General features: G+C 39.9%; 1 protein-coding gene across 1 annotated transcript in view; it reads left to right on the forward strand.

Annotated features, from left to right (window-relative positions):
• TMPRSS15 (transmembrane serine protease 15) overlaps positions 1-24,948 on the forward strand; it is a 1,377,509-nt gene that overhangs the window by 100,753 nt on the left and 1,251,808 nt on the right. The window lies entirely within an intron of this gene.

Consider the following 24,948-nt stretch of genomic DNA (forward strand, 5'->3'; position numbering starts at 1 on the left):
ACAGCCTGATTGACCGCCTGCTTCAAGGTGGCGGAGATATAGGATTTGGGGTGCGTACTCACCCCTTCTTCTTCTGTGCTGATATACAGGTGAGTTTTGTTCGTACGATATACCCATTGCCAGGACTGCTCAGATATGGGCTGAACCCCTTTACTGTATGTATGGTATTTTTATCACATATATCATGCATATGTGTGTGCTCAACACATCTGCAGTCGAAATGCACACAAATGCCCCACTCCACACCGCTGGCCTCATGGTGAATTCGTAATATGGCGGTCTTTGGACCACCAGTGCCATGTGCTGCTGGTGGAGCAGACGGCCACACTTGTAATGAGGCCCTAAATGTGAAAAGGATTCAGTAGAGGTCTCATTTTAAAACCCATCTTCAGGTTGCATTCCACCTATGCATATCTAATGTGGGTAGGCGAGGCTGTTGCTACCCATGCATGCTTGACCTCATATGAGGGCGCTTGAAGGTAGCAGAAGAACAGAGAGTAATCTCCGCCCTAAGAGCTTGGTTACATATTTGTTGTTTCCCCTGTTTACCATTGCCTAACTGCAGTAACTAGCAGGCTGACAAAGAGAAGGTCAGAGAATAAAAGGAATGCATTGTTAACTCTGGGGGTGAAGAGCCACAATCTTGATGTGAGTTGTGACTAAGCTATGTCAAATAAAGCATTTCTCCTCTTTTCTCCATGTTAAGATCATGTTTTTCATGGGCTTAATATTGGGTATGCCTCCTATTTACGCCACCCTTGTAAATAGGGAGCAGCGTCAAAATCAATGTGTGTTGCAGTTGAAGGCCCACAAAAAACACCTATTTCCCATCCCTTTCACTCTAAGTATAGCATGAAAGGGTGCCTTATTTACAAGGCGGCATTGAGCCACGTTAAGTGGCTTAAAGCTGCCTTCTAAATAAGGCAAAGCTATCGCCACAGGAACGTTGATAAAAGTGACATTCCTGTGGCGATAGGGGCTTGAAATTATGCTCCTCAATCTTTTCCATTCTTCATTATAATGTCTGTCTTGTACCGGGGTTCAAAGGAGAGAGAGAATGGGGTTTGGGTCAGTTTCCCGACCATGTGTTTGGACTAGATTATCCATCTTCAGAGGGTTAGAGAGAGAGAGAGAGAGATAGAATGAAATTCAAAAATCAAAAATACATATTAATAAATAAGTGTGTCTTCTGTGGGGAATTTTTAATACAATGGTATAATCTACTGGGTAACATATTTGTAATGATTAGTCCATGTCATGCCTATAAATAATAAAGTATTTTTCTTCTCTGTACAGTTTAATCTTTGACACGCCTGGCCACTTGTCGCCACCTACTTTTTTTCTTTCAGTACTTTCTGAGCAAATGTTTGATAGATTCAAAAATGTGAGGATGCAACTGAATCACAGATCCCCTTTTATAGTTTTCACGACTGTTATTGCAGCCTGTGTTCTTGACCTGATAAAAGGTGCTGCAGTAGGTGTATGGTGTTATCTGCCATGGCATGGCTTTACTTAGGATTGCATTGCTGGTGCATTGCTGGTTATTATCTTGCAGTTGGTACTGGTCGTAATCTGGACCACGCTGGTCATTTCTAGTTTTGAAGAATCATACTACAGTTAATATGATGGTGTTTATGCCACTGGTGATACATTCAGGGATTAGTGGTGGACATTATCAGTGCTATCACGGATGTGGTAGTAATCTAGTTGTTGTCGTAGCCAGACCTCTCTATTAATTTATGAACATGCATCTGCTCTTTCAAATTAGGGATGTCAACCTACATCTCCTATAAGTGTTTATTCTGAAAAGAGTCACACAGATAGACAAGGTAGCACCCAGGAGTACTCAATCTCAGAACGTTCAATGAACTCCATGATGGTGTGCAAGAGTGGACTGTAACAGAAAATAGGCACAGACACCAAAATAAAAGTGGTCCCCATTAGCAATTTATATAGCTAAAAAAGTGCCCCACATTTTCAATTCTGGGCAGTTTTGAACTTCTAAAGACACGCAATTAAGATGTTTTGCAAGGTTTGGAAGACTCAATGCATTTGATCCTCCTGTTCGCAATGTTTTGGGCAATATCAGGGAAATAAACAAAAAAATCATCCTTCCAGATCAAAAAATGGGCCCACAAACAGCCAAAGAAATGTCTCTCATACTGACATTTCAAACCAGCCCTATCTGCTCTGCCCGATTGCCCTACAGGCCAGTCCAATCCTGATGGTATGGGCAAATTTGAGCACAACAATGTTAATCAGCTGTCCTGGTTTTCTATAGCTTCCAAAATCTGAAGCCATGTGCGATGAATAACAAGGGCAATATAATCATAAATGGCTTACATGTGCTTTATTACCCAAGTTGATGCATAGAGGCAGGGATTACAAATGTAATCCAAGATGTCCACGTTCATGTGGATTGTGGTATGGTCAGTACCTTGGTGCTGTGACAATAAACAATGACTCTAGCCTGTTTAGAAGGCTTCACCATGTAGAGGGGTGTGAAAAGGCAATGAAAAAGAAGAGCATTCATTGGAAGATACCCAACCATACAACATCTGTCCTGTGTGCTGCGTTCCATTCCATTTCCAAGTGGTAGACGTTCCATGGATTGTTTGCAATTCCAGATTTACCAAGGGTTGTACAACAGAAATTGTGTGAAATCAGTATGTCTACCACAGAGAGGGGCTAAGAGAAGAAATATGTTTATTTCTCATCATTACTTCCCTCTTTTATGCGTGAGGCATTCAGGATCACACATAGAAATAGGTAAATGCCAACATTGGAATATTTCTGTACAGGAAGGTAACCATTCCTGCACTATACCAGTCCTGCCTGTAATGCAGGCAACCTTGCAGCAAGGACAAGGTGGCCTGCTTTGGCCCCAGGCAGCCAAAAGTGCACCAGGCCTGGGAGAGAGCAGAAGAGTAACATATGTTTGTAAATATGGTGCCCTTGACCTCTCTACTATTCGCACATTGAATTGCAGCAACTTGCCTTGCTGCACTGCATTGTGTGATTTCTTAGTCAATCTGCCCCTAGTTGATAAGAGAAAACATTTGTGGAGCATTATGGTGTGTCTGTTCTTCACTCGTTTTTAGTTCCTTATGAATCTCATAAGGAACTTTGGCTCCTGGTGCTACTCTTAAACTCGCAATGCCTGGAATGTGTTCTCTGCTTTGACGTAGACCTGCATGAGCCTGCCCATAGTTTCTTCGATCGCATAACAGCCTTACCATCCGCAGGAACGAAAATATCTTGAAAGTAAATCCATCCAATGCATAAGTGGGATTCTTCAATCATATATGTGAATTCATGGTCAACCAATACTAACTTACTGCACAACTGTGAAGCAAGTGAGAGTACTAACCGATGCTACGCTTCCTCTGCATTCCAACACAATATTAATCATAAACAAAATGTTTATTTTATATAAGGCTGTTTTAGAATTTTTAAATCTGATGACAGCCTTAACCATATGTGGGATTGCACTTTGACTACAGAGACAGCACCTCCCTGGGTCTCCCTTAGAACTGCACTGCAAAACGTGGAAAATTGCTAACTGCCAGGGTCCAGCTGTTAATGAAACTCAATACATCTTTGCAGACATGCTCATGGGAAAGTCATGTGACTTTGGTAGGAGCAGGTTTTTTACCAATGCGTCATATTGCATAAGGTACAATTCTACAATGGGGGAAGGCACTGTCATTGAACAATATAGCACATTCAATACTTTTTATTTTTCTTTAGGTGTAAACATTTCTCACTTTAGTAAACCACCACCCTACGCCACCACGGAATATGGGGCGCTTCATTCTCATTAAAATGTGGAACATAGGGGCATCTTTGGTGAAATGTGACAAACCCGATGGCCGTGCGGCGAAATCAGTGGTTTCCTGAGCCGCGACAGAACTGCAACACACTTCTCCGGTGATGCGATGGTAATCGGCGTCGGCGGTGACACGCTTCCTCAGCGAATCGATGGCCCTGCGACATTCTTCGCCGGTGATGAGGTGGCAAACAGAGGCAGCAGTGGCACACTTCCTCAGCGATGCTACGGTGGCTGCTCCAGCAGCGACACGCTTCTCCCTCGCTGCGTCACGCTTCCAGCTCCCAACAGCAAGCCTCACACACAGGTACAGGTACCTCCTGGCGGTTAGAACTCCCAGTAAGGAAGTTCAGGGAAGCTGGGGGTGAAGTCCTTTTGTTCCTGGGACTTCAAAAACAGGAGGCCAGCTCTTCTCAGGCCCTTGGAGACTTTTCTTCAGATGGACAAAGGATACAACAAAGTCCTTCTTCAAGCAGGGGACACAGCACACAGCAAAGTCCCTTTGTGCTCTGCTCAGTAGAAAAAGCAAACTGCAAGTCAGCCCCAGTCACACAGCAAGGGCAGTACTTCTCCTCAGTCTCTTCAGCTGTCCTCTTTGGCACCCGGTTCCTCTTGATCACAAAGTAGTCTGATTTACAGGGGTTTCAGCTCTTACATTTACACCCCAGAATTCTTTGTTCTCTATATATGAGGGGTCTTGGACCCAGTCCAAACCAGTTCTGGATGCACTCTGCCAATGCACGTCTTCCTTTGTGAATGTGGGCCAATGTCTTCAGACGCACTTCAGGAGGTGGAGCCCGCAATGTGGAAGGCAGGCACAGCCCTATTCAGACCCAGGTGCTACTCCTCCCACTACTTCAAATGCAGATTGGCCTATTCAGCCTAGGGCTGACTCACCCAGACTCCTGGAGCCACCCCAGCCCCTGTCACTCTCAAGCCAGACAGTAAATCCACACACAGGCAGAGGCACACAGAAAGGTTGAAGAAGTAATCAGCCACTTTCTAAAAGTGCTATTTTCCAACACAGAATTTAAAAACCATCTTTACTAAAAGATATGTTATTAAATTCTGAGTTCAGGGATACCAGACTCCAACTTTCTATCTCACTCCTATGGGAAGTTATGCAGGTAAACATGTTACACAGCATTCCTCATTCTGGCCTATGGGCAAGATAGTCTTTCAATAGTGAAAAATGAAAATGGCAGTATTTCACTATCAAGACGTTACACTCACTAGTGCATGTCCTACCTTTCACATACACTGCACCCTGCCCAGGTGGGTACCTTGGCACTACCATAGGGGTGTCCTATGTGTAAGGGACGGGAAGGGTCAGGCCTGGCAAGTGGGTACTCTGGCCAGGTCAACATGGCAGTTAGCAAACTGAGCACAAACACTGCTGTGGCAGGCCTTTGGGGGTACTCATGTGAGTGGCACAACCAGTGCTGCAGGCCCACTAGTGGCATTTGAATTACCAGCCCTGGCACACTCAGTGCACTTTACCAGCAACCTACTGGTAAAACAAATATACCAATCATGGATAACCGATCACAATAACAATTTACATAGGGAGCGCTTGCACATTGGCACTGATCAGCAGTGACAAAGTGCCCAAAGCATCTAAACCATCAAAACAAAATTCCAGCACAGTGTCAGAGATACAGGAGGTAGAAGAAAAAAGTCAGGGGAAACCACGCCAAGGATGCCAGGTCTAACATTCAAAAACTTTGAAGACGTACCAAACCCTAACCACCTTCTTCCACCCATCGCAAGGGTTTTCCAACATGCCACCATGGAAAAATTATGAAGTAGTAGTAAATGGATCTATGTCTGCTAGGTCATCATTTGTGCAACCATGGTTTTGTGAATGTGGACCATTGTGTAGGGCACATCTTCATTACCATGGAAAAGGCAAATTATTCTTATTCATACAAGTAAGATTCCTAAGGACTGGCCTCCTACTGTACTGGAAACTGGTGATGATGGTAAATGTAGGATGCACCCAATTGAAAGAAATGTGTCAGTTTCTTCAGACAATACTTGAAATGGGTTATTTCTCTTTAGAAATATGCCAGCGAGTTATCTCTTACTGTTGAGAAATGCTGTACAAAGAGAATCTTTTACTGTGTCTATCAACGTCTCAGCCTAGTTGAAGGTTTTAATACAGTTTATGATTTACTCCTCAATGACAAATTGCCATTTAACGATTTGGTGGTTTGAAAAAATATAAACACGTACTAGCATTAATGTGGGGAGGGAAATTCAATAACATATCACTATGTGAGGAAAATATTTACTGGAAATAAAAAGGTCTAATTCAACAGTCTTCATTGATTAGATGTCCAAGTCTTTCACAAACACGTCTAAATTACTTCCTTTTCAAACAGCATAACCCAAACATCTAATACAGGGGAAAGAACCTACTTCTTGAGTATCTAAAGCATATTCAGTTGGCTAAGATGTATAATGGGCTTACTACATTTTGTATTGCCCATTCTCCTGAAGAAATCGTGTTCTTCAGTTATTTGGGCAAGTTCGTCGTCAGTCAGGACTTTAAGGTTCTTTACATGAGTACCAGATTACCTTACCCAAGGGAAGATTTTTGATTTAGCCATAGGGAGATTAAGTGATGTGGCAATCCCAGTCACTGACCCAATTCAGGAAGAATCTCAAGACCTGGCTCTTTGACTGAACCCCAGTGCCCAGACAAATCAGCAGCTCCTTCCCATAACCTTGAGACCCTCATGGGTGAGTAGCCGTGCTTTGTAAATCCCTGATTGATTGACAGAATGACAGGATGTTGAGCCAACACTGGGACTTGAACCTTGTGCCCTAATTCCAAAGTAGGGAGCGCCTTGCAATGCATTCCTTTAAGTGAGATTTGAATTACTGCTACTGATGTTTGGCAAGCACTTGGATACAGAGAAAGAACTCTGTGTGAAGGCTAGTATTAGGAATAAGGGACTTTGCCTGATCCACAAAGTTACACAGCAAATCTGAAACAGAAAATAATAACACCCACTCAAAGTGGACAGAAATAACCATGTCGCAAGAAAAAAATAATAAAAGCACCACAGATTATGGTGTCATGACGCCTATCATCTGGAACATCTTGTCTACCTCCCTCAACTATGAAAATAACACACAAAGGGCCCATAATACTTTGTCACATCACAGGTCAGTCAGTGTTTTTTAATACTGAGGGGCCCATTTATGGTAAGTCTGGCAGTGTAATGCAAATAACAAGGACCCCCAGTCAAATTGATGCAACAATTCCTAGGACAGGGCACTAACACAGTGAAAAGTAAATCCCTAGGAAATTCCGAGGTTACTAATGTTGAAAATCTCTACATAAGTATATCTCTTAGGTACACATTATTTATGAACTTAGTGTAACAATCAGCAGAATAAATTAAAGTTTTAATTTGTTATAATTTTAAAAATATCATTTATTAAAATTTTAAAATCAGTTCCTAACATATTTTATACTGTACTCTGTATATAATTAACAGGTGAATACAAACATTTGATTATATAAAAGCAAATAATTAATTCTCCTTAACCAATCGCATAAAATACATAGACCTAAACCTTGGCAAAAAAGGTTTTTGTCTTCGACGCATGTTACCACGCAATCTGTGTCTTTATCAGGAAAAGCCACACATTTACCTAAAACATAATTATTTATAGTTACACTACAGTTCATGATACATAGCAAAGTAGATTGACCATCACCTAAAGGTGTATACTTTTGAAAAAAAAATGAGGAGCTATTAAGAAATATCTCTTGTGTCTTCGTTTTCCAAGGGTGTGTAGAGGAGGAATGGAGCATGACTAATTTACATAGAGGTAGATTTATAGAAAGCCATAAGTCACCCAGATTTCTCTTTTACAATGAAAACATATTTAGGAAGACCCAATCAGGAACGTTTATTTAATATCTCAAGCCTATTATCGGATTTTATGGTCCAACATTTAGTTTTCAGAGCGTTGATAGGTTTACAAACTCTAGAAAAACTTGGTAACAATGATACTTAATTATTTCTTAATTCAGGTTCAAATTTTATATCTCGCTTCAAATTTTATATCTTGTTTATAAAGGACATCATAATTACCCTAATTTAGATCATGGCAGACTCTGATGAGTCCTTCTTAGTAAAAGTTGCGTATTTCTAATTGTTTAAAATGGTATTTATCCCTTTGGGATCTAAATAAAAATCAATGAACAGCTATTAATATCATGATAAAGCGATATGGCAAAAAACTGGAAATTACCTTTTTTTAAAAATTTTATTAATAGTTATCAGTACCTGAAAATTCCACAGCTCCTTCTCGATTTGTTCAGAAAATTCCAACAGTTTCAATGATATTCAAACAGCATTTGTTGTGGTTCTTAAATGGTTTTCCCTTTTAATTTAACTGTGGAGGGTATATCAAGAGTGGTGATTAGACAACTATTTTATCTATTTCATCGACAGACAAACAGGATTATTTTGATGTCCAAGGTATTGTATTCTAGATTAGCAAGTGGCATTTCTTAGGGGAGAGAATTGTTGATTTTTAATGATTATTTTTTTTAAATAAATAAAACCGACTCACAAATCTAACCTAATAGTTGGTAGCAACAATAAAAAGTGCTCTAACGGCTCTAATTGGGATCCGAAGCCCATCAGTGTTACTTCTTAATTAATCATTTTCTAGATATACAATTTTAGTATTTATTAACCCCTTTACTTGAACTATTGAGCTACTGTATAAGCTGTAACTGATTCTTTATTCATTAACAGACTTATTCGTGCAGGAGTGTTTAGTAGACCGATATCGGCTCCGTCGGCGTGGATACGTCCTAACCGGCTGTGTCTATATGCTGAGAGGATTGGATTTCAAATCTGTGACCTCTTTTTAAACACTTAGGGCCCAATTAGCCGCCCGCCATCGCTTCTGGAAATGGGACCACCCGCCATAAGGGCGGGGGTCCCGTGGGGGCCATTAGGATGCGCCTGCAACAGTGACGGGCGCATCCTGCATCGCTTAGTGCACCGCCCGCCACAATGCCAGGAAGGCATGTTGTGCACTTCCATGCACAACATAGCAGGCACCGCTCGGTACCTGCCATGTTGTGCATGGAATTTCTGGGGGGTACCATAGGTAACCCCCTTGCACACACCCCACCCCCCAGAGTCCCTGGGGGCCCGCAACAGGCCTAATGGCAGAAACCACCTGCCTCTCCATGGCGGCATTGCCGTCATGGAAAGGCACATCCCCGCACACATGCTAATATGGATGGCGGTGTCTCCTAGACACCGCTACCATGTTGGCTGCTTTTCTGCCCGGTCGACTCTGCTATCAGGCGGAAAACCACCGGACGGTCTATACGTCCTTTGGGGTCCCCCCGCCATGGTAATCTGGCGGGGAAATTTGGGAGTGGGTTGTGGTTTTTAGTGGGTGGATCGCCACCGTCATACGGGCGGTGGTGATTAGCCCGCTATATAAATGATCCCCTTACTTTTCCGTCTGTGCCTCTGGATAGGTCTCTGTAATAGACGCATCTATGTGCATTCCATGATTTGCTCGCTATTTTCATTGTCGGTGATCAGCTTTTATACTTTATATGCTAGAACGCTGACTCTCAAGAAAGTGGTGTCACCATATCCTTAGTTACTGCGCTCACAGATCTATCCCATGTGCGGCGGGATGCCTGGCTTTCACCTTGGGGATGCCCTGTAGGGGCTATCTCACAGGGAAAAGCCAGGACGGGTTCCCAAGGCAAGCGCTTAGAGACCCCTATAATACTTTGATATATATAGTGTTTCACTAGTGGTGCAGTTATTCTGGCTGTGCGGATTGCAGAACGGTGTTCTGTCATTCTTGTATTTACTGCTTGTGAGCTCTCACCTACGTAACCTAATCCGCAGGGACATATAATGAGATAAATCACATTATGGGTTTTACGGTTCCCCATCTGCTGTGCACATATAGTGTAGCTATTAAACACTAGGGTTTCCCCTTCCATCACTGTGTCGCATGATTTACATGATAGACATATAAAGGCACACGCCGAGGCGGTCAGAGAGTGAGATTCCAACCACAACCAGGAGAAAACTACCAGAACCATCATTACCAACCAGAGACTCCACATACGTTGGAAACTCGCAAGAGACAGTATTGGAGACATGGGATGTGATCCCTATCTTCATCCTCTCCTCTTACACTCTAAATTTGGCCAGTATGACCATTCTCTCCAAAGGTCTGTCCTATGTACCTCACACACAGACAAATACATTTGAGCTATGTCGAGATATCATCTAATTTTTTTGTAAAATTAGACAAAAAAAAATCCTTTATGAGGAAAGTATTAATACAGAATTACCAATTCAGAACGAATTATGTGTCCCTTCTACCTACGCTCCTACATTATACCAAATTGGGCCTGAAGTATCTGTCTTTGAGCACACAGTTTTAAAGCGTCTTGATCAAGCCTGACGTTACATCCCTAAACCGATTTACAACTTAGATAAAGAAGAATCTCTAACTCTGAAACCTTTCATTCATAATCAATCATTAACGGTAACAAATTGCAATAAAGGTGGAGGTATCATAGTAATCGATACAAACACATATGAACAAAAGATGTTAACTATGCTTGGGGATCAAACCTTCTATTCTAAAATTACATCAAACTCCACCCACCGGATAGCACAAAAAATTAAATCAGTTACAGATCTAGTGTTAGATGCAGGACATATAAGTAAAAAGGAGTATGATTATCTGTACAGCTCGCAAGGTAAAATGCCCTGTATCTATGGTATCCCTAAGATACATAAAAAGGAAAAAGACCCACCATATCAGTCACAGAACTGTTGTCCAAATAAATAGACAATACAATTAGACTCTTCATCTCTAAAATTCAGTCATACATGCAAGATACAAGGGATATAATACACAAGGTTGAAAACCTTTAATTTAATCCAAAAAAGGAACATTTTAGTGACTTTAGATATAGAGTCACTGTATAGCAATATCCCACAAAAAAAGCCTTAAAAGCTGTAGAATGGTTCATGAACAAATTTGAGATTCTATATCCACAACCTTTTATAATAGAATGTCTCTACATTGTTTTAAATGAAACCTATTGTAAATTTGGAAATCATTTTTTTAAATAAACTAAAGGCTTAAGCATGGGGGCCTCGGTAAAACCTTCGGTAGCAAACATCTATATGGCCCTCTTTAAAACAATGTTTATATTTAACGAATTCGCCCTATTCTTTGAATCAATTTACCATTGGTCAAGATACATAAACAACATCTTTTTCATCTGGACCGATGAGGAACAGAATCTTCAGGAATTTTTATTATGGCTGAATTTAGCAGATACTAATCTTAAATTCACAGCACACATTAGTGCATAGGAATTTGAGTTTTTAGATATCATAATCAGACATAAGATTGGTATATTGGAAGTGCATTTATTTGTTAAGCCAACAACGGGAAACACACTTCTTCATTTTAATAGTTACTACCCCCGCTCACAGAAACCAAGCATTCCTTTTTCACAATGTTAACGACTCCGATGCAATTGTACAAAGCTGGCCGATTTTGACATACAAGCAAGTGCCATGAAAATGAAGTTTATAGCAATAGGATATCCTCACATGGCTGGTGAGAGAATCCTACAAAAGAGCCAGATTTTATGATGGAGACCACCCCCTATCCAGGACTACACGAAAAAAATCTGACCAATTGGTATTTGTCACAAAACATTCCACACAAAATGCCAAAGTAAAAGAAATAATAAACTCTAATTGGCATATTTTAAATAGTGACCCAGAACAAGAAACAAAACTGGCCAAACCTCTATTTGTATATAGGCGCAACAAAAACATTACAGAAATGATTGTACATTCATGTTTTATTGCTGATAAAACTTTCATCCAATAAACCATTGATGCAAGTATCCCGATCCAAGGAACCTTTAAATGTCTATCATGTAAATGATGCGACACATTGATGGAAGGGGAAACCATAGTTTTTAATGGCTACACTATTCTTGCACAGCAGATGTTGAACTGTAAAAGCCATAATGTGATTTATCTCATTATATGTCCCTGCGGATTAGGTTACGTAGGCAAGACCTCACAAGCAGTAAATACAAGAATGACAGAACACCGTTCTGCCATCAGCACAGCCAGAATACCTGCACCACTAGTAAAACACTATCTAGATTTACAACACAAACCAGAAGACATGCAATGGCAAGTGTTAGAAAAAATAAAAAGTTCAGAAGAAAATGGAGGAACAGGAAACCACAAAAGAAAGGTAATATGTTGGATATTTTCTCTTAAGACTTCGAATTGTGGATTAAACTATGGGTTACCATGGGAAAATGCAATTTAATGTAGACACTTGCTGCTTCCAAAACAAATAATCTTATGTGTTCCCTAGACATTGAGGGCTTTTGAATACATCAGAATGTTGAAAATTACCGAGTTGTAGCTATGGTTCCATTTATTTACTTTTTAAATTAAACAAATAGATACATCAGATCCCTAGAAATATTACTAAAAATCATAAAACAGATTATGGTGTACATAGGATAGATCTGCGAATGTTGTGACTAAGGAAATGGTGAGATTACTCCTCTGAGAGTCAGCGTTGTAGCATACAATCACCTTCTCCAAAAGGATAGAAGAGCAGATCAACATGACCGGAATAGTTTTCAGATCGCCGAAAACGAAAATGGCGATTAAATCATATGATTAACTCTCGCCACAATATTCACGTATATAGACACATTAGACCTCTAGAAATGTTATTGAAGATCATAACATAATATTAAGGTGTACATCGGATAGATCTGTGAGTGCGGTAACTAAAGAGATGGAGACACCTCTTTCTTGAGAGTCAGCGTTCTAGCATATAAAAGGATAGAAGAGCTGATCACATGATTATAGTAACTTTCTGATCGCCGACAATGAAAATAGCGAGCAAACCATGTGATTAGCCTCCACTATATGATCCACCCATGGAATGCATGTAGAGGTGTCTATTAGGTCACCATTCAGAGACCTATCCCGAGGCACATTAGAAGGAATAGTAAGCGTTTAAAAAGAGGTCACAGATGTGAAGTCCAATACTCTCAGCAAATAGACGTGGCCGGTTAGGACGTATCCACGCCGATGGAGCCGATATCAGTCTACTAAACACTCCTGAACAAGTAAGTTTGTTAATGAACAAAGGATCAGTTACAGCTTATACATTAGCTCAATAGTTCAGGTAAAGGGGTTAATAAATACTAAAACTGTATACATTGAAAATTAATAATTAAGAAGTAACACTGATGGGCTTTGGATCCCAATTAGAGCCGTTGGAGCACATTTTATCGTCGCTATATTTTCCTTATTACCGACTATTAGGTTAGATTTGTTAATTGGTTTTATTTATTTTTTATAAATATTCATTGAAAATCGACAATTTTCTCCCCCTAAGAAATGCCACTTGCTAATCTAGAATACAATACCTTGGACATTAGTATATGCCCATTTGTCTGCCGATGAAATAAATAAAATAGTTGTCTAATCACTACTTTTGATATACCCTCCACAGTTAAATCAAAAGGGAAAACTATTTAGGAACCTCAACAAATGCTATTTGAATATCTAGTCTTTTTTACGATGTGCTGTTTTATATTTCTCTTTTGTAATGCTTTTATGATATATGCATATCGAAATAAAGCAATCAACCAAGCTATTTGAATATCATTGAAACAAATCGATAAGGAGTTGTGGAATTTTCAGGTACTGATAACCATTATTATAATTTTATTTAAAAAAGGTATTTTCCAGTTTTCAATCAACTCGCTCTATCATGATATTAGTAGCTGTTCATTGATTTTTATTTAGATCCCAAAGGGATAAATACCATTTTAAACAATAAGAGAGACGCAACTTCTACTAAGAAGAACACATCAGAGTCCGCTAGGTTCCAAATTAGGGTAATTATGATGTCCTTTATGAATGAGATATAAAATTTGAAGCGAGATATAAAATTTGAAGCTGAATTAGGAAATAATTAGGTATCATTGTTATCAATTCTTCTAGAGTTTGTAAACCTATCAACACGCTGGAAACTAAACGTTGGACCATAAAATCCCATAATAAACTTGAGATATTCAGTAACTGTTCCTGATTGGGTCTTCCTAAATCTTTTTTCAATTAAAAATAGAAATCTGGGTGACTTATGGCTTTCTATAAATCTGCCTCTATATAGATTAGTCACGCTCCATTCCTCCTCTACACACCCTTGGAAAACGAAGACACGAGAGAAATTTCTTGATAAGTCCTCACTTTTTTTTTAACTATACACCTTTAGGTGATGGTCAATCTGCTTTGCAATGTATCATGAACTGTAGTGTAACTCTCACCAATTTTGTTTTAGGTAAATGTGAGGCTTTTCCTGATGAAGATGCAGATTGCGTCGAAATGCGCATCGAAGACAAAAACCTTTTTTACCACGGTTTAAGTCTATGTATTATATGTGATTGGTTAAGGAGAATTAATTGTTTGCTTTTATATTATCAACTGTATGTATTTACATGTTAATTAGATACAGAGTACAGTGTGAAATGAGTTAAGAACTGATTTTAAAATTGTAATAAATGATATTTTTAAAACTATAACAAATTAAAACTGTAATTTTTTCTGCTGATTATTACGCTAAGTTCATAAATAATGTGTACCTACAAGACATACTTATCTAGAGATTTACACGATTAGTAACCTCGTAATTGCCTAGGGATTTACTTTTCACTGTAAGTCTGGCAGTGTAACAGGGAAAGGGCAGGAATGTGCCTTATTCCAGACAATATGGTGCATTCCTGTCCTTTCCATTGCACTGGTATATTTATGGCAGCCTAGCAGCAATGCGGGCTCCCTTGCACCATGGTGCAAGGGTGTCTGTGTTGCATGCAGGATTTTTTGTGTGCAGGAGGATGCACCTTCTTGCACAAAAACAATCTTCAGAGTCATATTCCTTCCTTGTATGTGTGCTGCTGAATGCAACAAAGAGAGAATGAGGAAGAAACAAGGAGAAATAAAGATATTTCTCCTCATTCCCCCTCTTCTGGGAAGGTGTATGGCCCCAGGTTTATAAGTTCTTGTAAATCTGGGGATGAGTCAAAATCCATGGGAGTTGCGTGGGGACACCAAGGCAAGGCTCATGGATTACCTTCCCAGTACAGAGTAACGCAACACAGCGATTTGCACTGCATTGTTTTACTCTAGGTTTTTTAAGCCACTCAGAGTCACACAGTGTTTGTGTCATGCACGTGCCACATTGCAGGGTGTAAAGGTGACTAAACTCTCACATAAATAAGCCCCTGAGTGCTTTTTGAACCAACCGGAGAATTGCACTGCTACTGATGTCCTAATCAGTCACAGCACAAAACAGTGTATAGGGGATCGCAAACACTTTCCTCATTATAATACAAGAGGATGGTGTTATTTTTTAACTCTAATAATAATTGTATATTCATGCATAGAGGAGAGTGAGAGAAAGCGACCCCAGCCATCCCGTTTCCGTTCACTCAACCCTGACATCTTTTCAGTGCAGCTCCTCTCCCTTTAAGGTACACAGGTTGCTTAAAAATTACAATTCATTGAAATAAATCGGGGTACCACTGTCCCTGCCCCAATGCAAAATGCACACATTCAGAAAATCGAAACTGGCTCACACTGGAAGATTGCACTTTACAGTAGGGATACCATTTCTATTAATGTGTCAATATCTGATCTATATTGATTATTGATGCATTCCAGTACAGATCATTCAAAACAGGAGTGTGGATGCCCATGTATGCTCTCTTCAACGGATTTGCAAGTCCAAAGGACATTTTTCACTTGTAGAGTACACTTTGTACATTGTGCCTAGCTCGTCTGCTTGTGAATCGCAAGTTTTGCTTCCACAAACCAATTTTTGTTCTTTAGATCGATAAAGAGCTGGTTGACCATGCAGAAATGTCATACCACTGTAAAAAGACTGACAGCTCAACACACGGGCAATTTCAGATATTCCATCAATGAGATCTTTCTTTGCTCCTGTGCTGTGGGCATGGGTATGGACAGCTAAGTTTTTCAGGCCTCAAGTTCAAAGTTGTTTAGCAATTGCAAAGCTGTATTTTTATTTGGAAATGATTTTAAACTTGTTAAAGGGCATTTACTTTGCTTACAAATCACAAATAAGCAGACATGTGAAAGAGGGGGAAACAGCCATTACAACGCTGGCTTTACACTGCACTACCATTACGACGCAGCAATTACAACGCAAGTCGTTACAATGACTTGCGCTGGATGGCGCTATATACTAAGGAATAGCATGATTTACTATTCCAACACCTTCCCTACTGTTACGTGGGCTGGAGTTGGAATAGTAAATTATACTATTCCTAAATCCAGCGCCTCCAGCGCAAGTTGCTGTAACGACTTGCATTTTGATTGCTGCGTCGTAATGGTAGCGCGGTGTAAAGCCCGCCTTGTAATGACATACATCCGAAAGAGGCATCCCCAGTGCTTAATTTGAGCAGGTGCTTTCAGGTGCTCAGCACCGGCACTTCTTTCACAGGGCCTGGGGGACCTGGGCTACGATTTCTGGTCCTGCAGGTGATGGTCTCTATATTAATTGCCCAATTTAAAATAAAAAGAACCACATCCTTGCATGGTGACGGGCTGGTATGTTTTCATAGGGAGGAATACATCTGTTCAGGCTGGCGTGATTGCGTATCTGTCATGAATCCAAGAAGTCATCACTAACGAATGGCTTGCATTCTATTCCCCGAGTCTGCTGCACCCTGCCACTGCCTGGGCCTAAGCCTCCCATTGGATAATTGTAGTGGGGCCTGCAGCCCTGCACTGCTACTATCCTCAACGTACTTGATGTGGCTGTGGCCTACCACAACTTTTGTGCGCTATGGAGTCAGCTGCAGTTTCTGTGCTCTGCCTCCAAGCATGCTAATTGCTGAGTGTTCTTGAGCCCAGTAGGTGCAACAGCCAACCTCACGTCTCACAGGCATTGCAGCATTACGGTTGGGGATAGTGCTTTTGCTGTAGCAGGCATGGTCACAGCAAGCTGAGCACTGGATACCTATTCCATCGTCATAACTGGACCAAACTAATTACAGGCAGCACTAGAAGTGACATGACTTGCTGTGCTCAAGCAGCCTCCTGACCTGCAACCAACCCAGTCAGATCCCACTGATTAATAGGTTCAAAAAAAGCATTTTCATTTGGTGTACATTTTGTTTTCCCACTCATCTGTCGGTGTAGGTAAAGAAGCAAAACGCATGTCTTATGGGACAGACAGTACAGCATGGTTACAGGATATAGACTGAGGCAGTGCGGGTGTTGAAAGTTTGGCACAGCGGAGGTAGAAGTGAGCTGTAGCCTCCTTGGCAGCTTTTTCAGCCCCGGCACTTCATTTTTTTACAAATTACGCACTGCGCATCCCCATCCCATTTGGGATCCTAAATGGTTCTACAAATGGTTTGTGATCATCCCAGACCTTTGAAAAATACTGACCCATAAGTTGAGGTGGTAACTGTTTCGGAAAGGGGAAATTCTCCCTGGAGGACAGATTCCCCTATGAGAATCTAAGGGTTGCAGGCAGTAGCCTAATCACTTAAGTGGCAATAAATAGAAACACATTTTTTGCAAAAGCAACACCTGTCACTTTAATGGAAATGGCTGGTTTAAAAAAAGAACATTTACTGTTTGGTAATAGAAATAATTAGAAATTATAGTCTGCCATCCCTTGCACATTTACATCTCTGCATTCACCTCAATCATAGGAGGTCAATAGTTGCAACTTTCCTGATTCATATTCATAAGGTGGGTCACTTGGCAACCCCTTGCGAATGGACAATGTGTAATGTGACTTTTTGATACAGGTTGCATCAGAAATTGGATTTCCATATATACATACACCAATCAGTTTGCAAATTGCAAATCTTAAGTTTGTGAATGGGAATAGCATTAACGATGTGACCGAGCTTTGTTGCAGGATAAATAGGGAGGACATATTTAACAACCTATCAGCCTTTCTTTGTGGGACTTGGCCTGTCGTCAAGCAATTGACAGAAGCTCAAAAAAAAAAACAACTGCTAGTGTTCACAGTCTGTTACAAGTTTGCATGCAGCACAGCCAGTCTCGCTATATGTAGGTGATGCTGCATGGTTCTGCAAGCATCGGCTTGATATCAAATTATCAAATTGCGACAATTCGACCTGCGTGTGCAACTTTGTCTAACTACCTAGCACTGTGCAGGAGTATAAACTGCACTTTGAATACATTTCTAATCACTATTCAAGGCACTTTCTAGCTCATCCCTTTATATTTAGTGGCACATTAGTTGGTGGGCAGTATGCAAACCCAAACCTGATGTGTATCACACTAGCCACCTTACTAACGCTTATATATTATATTACGCTTCGTGGCTGTGGTATAGTACTACCGTTCAACTTATACTGCATTGATTTTCTTTAATCTGTGTATGTATCACTCTCTGCTCTCTTACTGGCTGACTGAGCTATTTTATATTCTTCATTGTATCAAAAGAATGTTTCGATTTTATCCCGTGAAGTTAAGTATGAAACATCTTTAAATATGGCCTGTTGTGAATGAGTCTTTTTTATGGCTTGAAAACATGCCAGGCGTTTTATGCTAACTCAAATTGATTGAATGGGAATGGTACATCACGTCCTTAATTCTGTGTTCATGCTGCTAGAGGTATTGTGCCCGACATTTGAAACCTGTGCATTCGAACATTTGTAAGCATTCAAGCTTTAACCTTGAGACAGAGATGGATGGGTGATAATAGTTCAGACTTTTTCTTTTCCTGCTATAGACAAACATGTGCCTGTGTTTCGATGGCACCTGTATAAGTTACTGTGCTGCCACATCTAATACTGACTATATTTCGTTCCGGCTGTGCATGGTTTTGAACGGTTAGCTTTACCACATCCTTTTGCAAGGATTATGAAAGGATCTAACAGGTACATGCATCAATCTCGGCATTTGCGATTCCTTAATTGCGATTTTTAAGGAATCGCAATTAAGGAATTGCAAATGCCTATGCATTAAGAAATCGCTAAATAAATTGCGATTTCTTAGAATTCCTTAATTGCGATTTGCATTTTGCGAATCGCAATTAAGGAATCCCTTCCCATTCATTCCTATGGGCCTAGAGGCCCATAGGAATGAATGGGAATACAATCTCAATTTGCGATTCGCAATTAGCTAATCGCAAATTGAGATTGCGATTTCAAGGGTGCAGGGGTGTCCAAAGGACACCCTGTTGCACCCCTGAAATCAAACAATGCACATATGTTGTGTACACACATGCCCTAAGGGCATGTGTGTGCACAACATAAAAGTTAGAAAAATGAACAAAATTGCATATTTCTAACATTTCACAAAATTACCATGAGGTCCAACCTCATGGTAATTTTTTCTCTCTAATTGCGAAATCGCAATTTTTTTCAGTTTCATGCATTGCTTTTAAGGAATCGCAAAATTGCGATTCCCTAAAAGCAATCGCACTTTAAAACATCGCAAAAATAGCGATTTCTTCACTTTTAGGATAATGCATCCCAAATAGTGATTTGGGAATCGCAAACGGCCGAATTTTGCGATTCGCACCGTTTGCGATTCCTAAATCGCTTGATGCATGTGCCTGTATATCGCTAAACCAATTATTTCCATTACGGTATGCAACTTACACGCCCTATTTCTATGCTTAAAATGTATCATTTTCAAACATTTTCTGTTGTTAATGCTTGTAGGATGAATGCATTGTTAAGGCGGCCAGTGCCTCTCCGTGATGCATCCTTTCATAAACCATAAGCAAAAACAATTTTGCCTTTGCATTCTGCCTCCAATTCATTCAGCGTCTCCAATTTCGGTTCCATTTTCTTTCAGAGAACACAGTGAAATTGTTTTATAAAACTAGCCAATTTTCTAAATTTGTTTTTGCCACCGATAAGCATTTTTTCATCTAGTAGTTGAATACTGTACATTCTCCCAATCAACCACTCTATATCACCGTGTGATGCAGCAATAGGCCTGAGGCCTCGATTCTGAGGTGATCCTACCTGCAGTATTTACCAGGAAACTAGTGCTTCCCACAACCATTCATCACATTTCTGCAGATGCAGTAATTATTGAAGTATTCAGAATTCTCATCAATGCACAAACTCACCTTTGCACTAGAGCTGGGCATTTTTTTTAATGCATGTGTAGTAAAGAGGAGACAAATCCAAGTAGTAAATCCAGGGTTTATTGAATTGCAGCACAGTACTTCCAGTCTCCAGGTAAAATCCAGTAAATCTGACTCTAGCACATTTCATAACAATACAATTCCAAAAGGAACTGTCCTACATTGTACATGTGCAACAACAATGATACATTCTATTAAAAGGGAAATATACATAAGAATGGAAAATAAAATTAAAAGGGAAATATATGTAACTGAGAATACAACACATCTTTCCCCTAAAAGAAAATAAGTAACACAACAAATTAACAAAATACATTGTATGAGTGAAAACACAATTGAACACCTAAAGATGATTCAAAAATAAGAGCTCCAAGATGCGCACAAAATTAGGGCACTAAGATGAGCACAAAATTAGGGCACTAATATGCGCACTTTGACACCTTTCTAACATTCCACCTCTTACCATCTTGTGTGACAACACTATTGTGATAAACCTTTACAACCTTCAAAGGTTTGCCAAACTTTGTCTCACCTTTGGTAACATAGCCAGGTTTCCGAATCCTAACAACATCACCCTCCATAAATGCAGGTTGTTTGACTTTCATACGAGAATCATAATCACCTTTGTATTTGTTTTGTTTAAGCTCCACTTTCTCAGCAAGACCCTTGACATCCACATCAACCATGCGAAAATCAACACTCTTTTTAAACCACTAAGGACACAACTTGGATACAGGATCTCTACCCTTTAACAGACGGAAAGGTGAAACTTCTGTCGTGGCATGAGGGGTAATGCGGTACAACCATAATTGTACCCCGTTATCAGATACAATACTTTCTGGGAAACCTTCTCTTGAAAAAATTTCTTTCAAGAAAAGAATAACACTTTCAGTGTTAGGATGGGATACAAGCTTGACCTCAGGCCACTTTGAATGATAATCTACAGCAACAATAGCAAATCTATACTCCTGTGGCAAAAAATGAAACGGACCAGCAATATCAACCCCTAATTTCTGCCAAGGATGATCTGGCCATTTCACAGGAGTTAAAGGTGCTGGATCACACTTACACATTTTATCACTTTCAATACACTCAGGACATTCTCTAACAAACCTATCTACAAACCTATCAACCCCTAGCCGCCAAAAATTTGACCTAATCAATCTTTTCATGGACGACATACCCATGTGGCATTCATGACTCATTTGCAAAATAGTACTCCTTTCTGAGAATGGTGGAATACATTTTCCAGCTCTGAACAACAAATCTCCCTCGATGGCCAATTCATCAGCAACATTGAAAAAAGGCATAATTTCAGCAGGAATTTGATCTTTAGAAGGCCAACCCAAATTGACAAATTCTCTTACCTTACATAAAACAACATCTTCACTCATGCTTTTCATCCGCAAATCTTCCGAAATAACACTGAACTTTTCAGATAACTTTTCAGTTATACTGACCACCACTTCTTCATCTCCATCACCATTTGCACTAGGACACGGTAACCTTGACAAACAATCTGCAGTCACATTAAGCTTACCTGGCACATATTCTATGTCAAAATTATATTCCTGCAGTCGCGACATTAATCTAGCAATCCGAGCAGTTGCTCGTAAACCTCCACCAGGTGAAAGAATACTCACTAACGGCTTATGATCTGTAAGTATCAAAAACCTTGCATCCCAAATATAATTCCGGAAATGCTCAACTGCCCATACACATGCTAACAATTCCTTTTCGATCACCGCGTACCGTCTCTCAGTAAGACCCAATGACCTAGAAGCAAACGCAACATTCCAATCTTCCTTACCTGAACGTTGTGAAAGTACACATCCCAGACCATAAAGACTGGCATCTACTGTTAAAACACACAATTTGTTTAAACAAAATGGTTTAAGTGTAGGAGCTGACACCATATCAAGCTTAATACTGTCAAAAGCATTCTGTTGCCTAGTACCCACAAAAATTCTACATCCTTTCTAGTCAACTCTCTTAATGGCTCCATTTTAGTTGCAAAACCAATGATGAACTTACTATAATATTCACAGAGTCCTAAAAATGATGGAAGTTTATCTTTACAATCTGGTGCAGGAGCATTCAAAATAGCATCAACCAATGATTTCTTGGGGGCAACTCCATCCTTAGAAATTGTATGTCCTAAATATTCTACAGTTTTTTGAAACAATTTATACTTCTTGCTCTTGATAGTAAGAACAAACTCAGTCAGCATTTTGCACACACTTCTAAGATGTTCCATATGTATTTCATCACTCTTAGAAAACACAAGGATGTCATCCTGAAAACACTTCACATAGTTTTCCATGTCCTTAAATATATGATACATTGATCTCTGGAAAACTGAGGCTGCCAATGCTAATCCAAACGGCATCCGCTTGAACTGAAACAAACCTTGAGGCGTAATAAATGCCGTGAGATGACGTGACTCCTCTGCCAATACAACCTGGTGGTACGCAGACCTCAGATCCAAAGTAGAAAACACAACAGCTTCACCAAGCATACTCACTACCTCGTTAATGTTCGGCAGTGGATGACAATCTACCACAATGTTAGCATTAAGAGGCCTTAAATCTATGCAGAGCCTTAGAGATTTATCGGGCTTGCGTGCCAAAACTACTGGAGAAACCCATTCTGAGGATTCTATTTCTTCTATAACATCATTTTTTAACATTTCCTCAAGTGCACCACTCAACTCTTCTCTAACATTTAACGGTACAGGTCTAAGTTTTTGTACAATGGGTTCCGCTTGTTGTTTGAGTTTGATAACATGAGTGAAACCCCTTAACCTACCTAACTCTTCTGAAATTACAACAGGAAACTCACTGGATAGCAGCTTCCAAGCACTATCTTCCTCCACACACATAACTCTCTTATCCAAAACACAATCATCCTGCAAAACCATAACAGGATCTTTGCTACGTGGATTCAACATGATGTTAAGTTTGAATTGATCACGCCAACCTAGAACATTCACACCCTTAGCAACAACATATAATTTGATGTAAGCAGACTTATTTTTAAAATAAATGGTTGACACAATGTAACTAATGAAATCTATGTTAGAACCATTGAAACCCTTTGCCATTACATCAGGAGGACACAAATCACTCTTGACAATTTTGGATTCATACTTCTCATCAAAATACTCTTCTGTTATAATGGTCCAAGGAGACCCGGAATCAGCCATAGGTTCTAGTTCAACATCCTTAAATTTAACAACACATTTGGGAGAATCTAAAACATCCTCCTCAAGAGATCACAAACACACTAAAGACACTATCATACCTCTTTCTTTAAAAGATTCATCAGACACAACATGCTCACACCTGGATACAGTGGATCCAAAATCCGTGTCCTCTCTCACACAAGAAACCTCCCCTTTTTTAAAATAAGTACTTTTGTCCCCAACCTTCTTCTTGTCTTCCCTGCAAGCCTTTGAGAAATGACCAATTCTCCCACACTTATTACATTATTTTCCTACTGCAGGACAAAACTTGAAAGAAACCACATGATTGTAACTCCCACATCTGTAACATACAACGCGATTTCGTGATACATTTCTATAAGTCTGAAAACTTTTTGTAACGTTGTTCATCGCACACACTTATTCACTTAGTTTGTCATTCTTCCCTCCTCTACAACTCGTTTCTTCAATAGTTTTCATCCATTTGTTAGACTGCTCGAAAGCTTTGGCGGTGGAAATGCTTTCTAACAAAGTAGGATTACCTAAAATCCACAACTGCTCTTGAGTTTTTTTACTTTTAACATTGACAATGATTTGATCTCTAATCATTTCGTCTGTCATTGCCCCGAAATTACACAAAACCACTAAAGCCCTTAAACTTGTTAAAAAATCATCAAAGAATTCATTTTCTTTCTGGGCTCTTGTATAAAATTTTATAACGATTCAGGGCAATGCTAGTTGTGGGTTTAAAACGTGTTTCAACGCGAAGCATAGCTTCATCAAACACACCAGAGTCACCAGGTACAGGTGGTAGATTTCTAAATATAGCTTGCCCTTCAGATCCCAAACAGTGAAGGAAAATATTTTTCTTTCTCTCATTGCCCATTCTCTCCCCATCAATAGCTTTTAAATACGTTAAAAATTCTTCCTTCCATCTATTCCATGGAATGGGCGGATCACCCTTACTTTGCAAAAACTTGGAGGGAGGATCAAACTGCATGTCTAATAATAACAGATTAAGAGAGTATAGAATGTAGTTAAAATAGAAATTCAGAATGAAATAAAAGAAGAAATCCAAAGAAACAAAGGTAAAGCATTCACTGACAATTGTAAAATAACTATATTCAAATACAAAACAAGCAATTCTTGAGTACACAAACTGTGTACATCAGTGATGTTGTCTCTTGAAGTCAAGCTGTGTACATCAGCGATGTTGTCACTGAAGGTGAAGACGATAGTTAATGCTCCCCAAAAACAAGTATGAGTTCCAAATTGTATTTAAAACGATGGTTGTCCCATGCCTTTAATTGTAGTACACAGAGTGTCACAATATGCAAAATTGTGTTCACAGTAACTTATATTTTAAAATTGTATTCGAAGCCAACTGCAGAGGGAAGAAAACACTGAGCTCCTGATGCGATGTAAACAATATGGCCACTCCGTAATGCGAGGTGATGTCTTAAGCGTGTGAAATCATCACGCTAGGAAAAGACGACCGACATCAATCCAGCAACCATGGAAACTTCACCCTCTGATCAGGCGCACGGCTTCAACTGCAACCATGACAACTCCACGCTCAGGCGCACGGGAACTTCGCCGCGTGTGTGTCGAAAACGTTACGACAGGCAAAGATAAACAAATGTTGAAAAAATCGTAA

Source organism: Lissotriton vulgaris, chromosome 8, assembly GCF_964263255.1.
Source record: "Lissotriton vulgaris chromosome 8, aLisVul1.2, whole genome shotgun sequence".
Lineage (NCBI taxonomy): Eukaryota > Metazoa > Chordata > Amphibia > Caudata > Salamandridae > Lissotriton > Lissotriton vulgaris.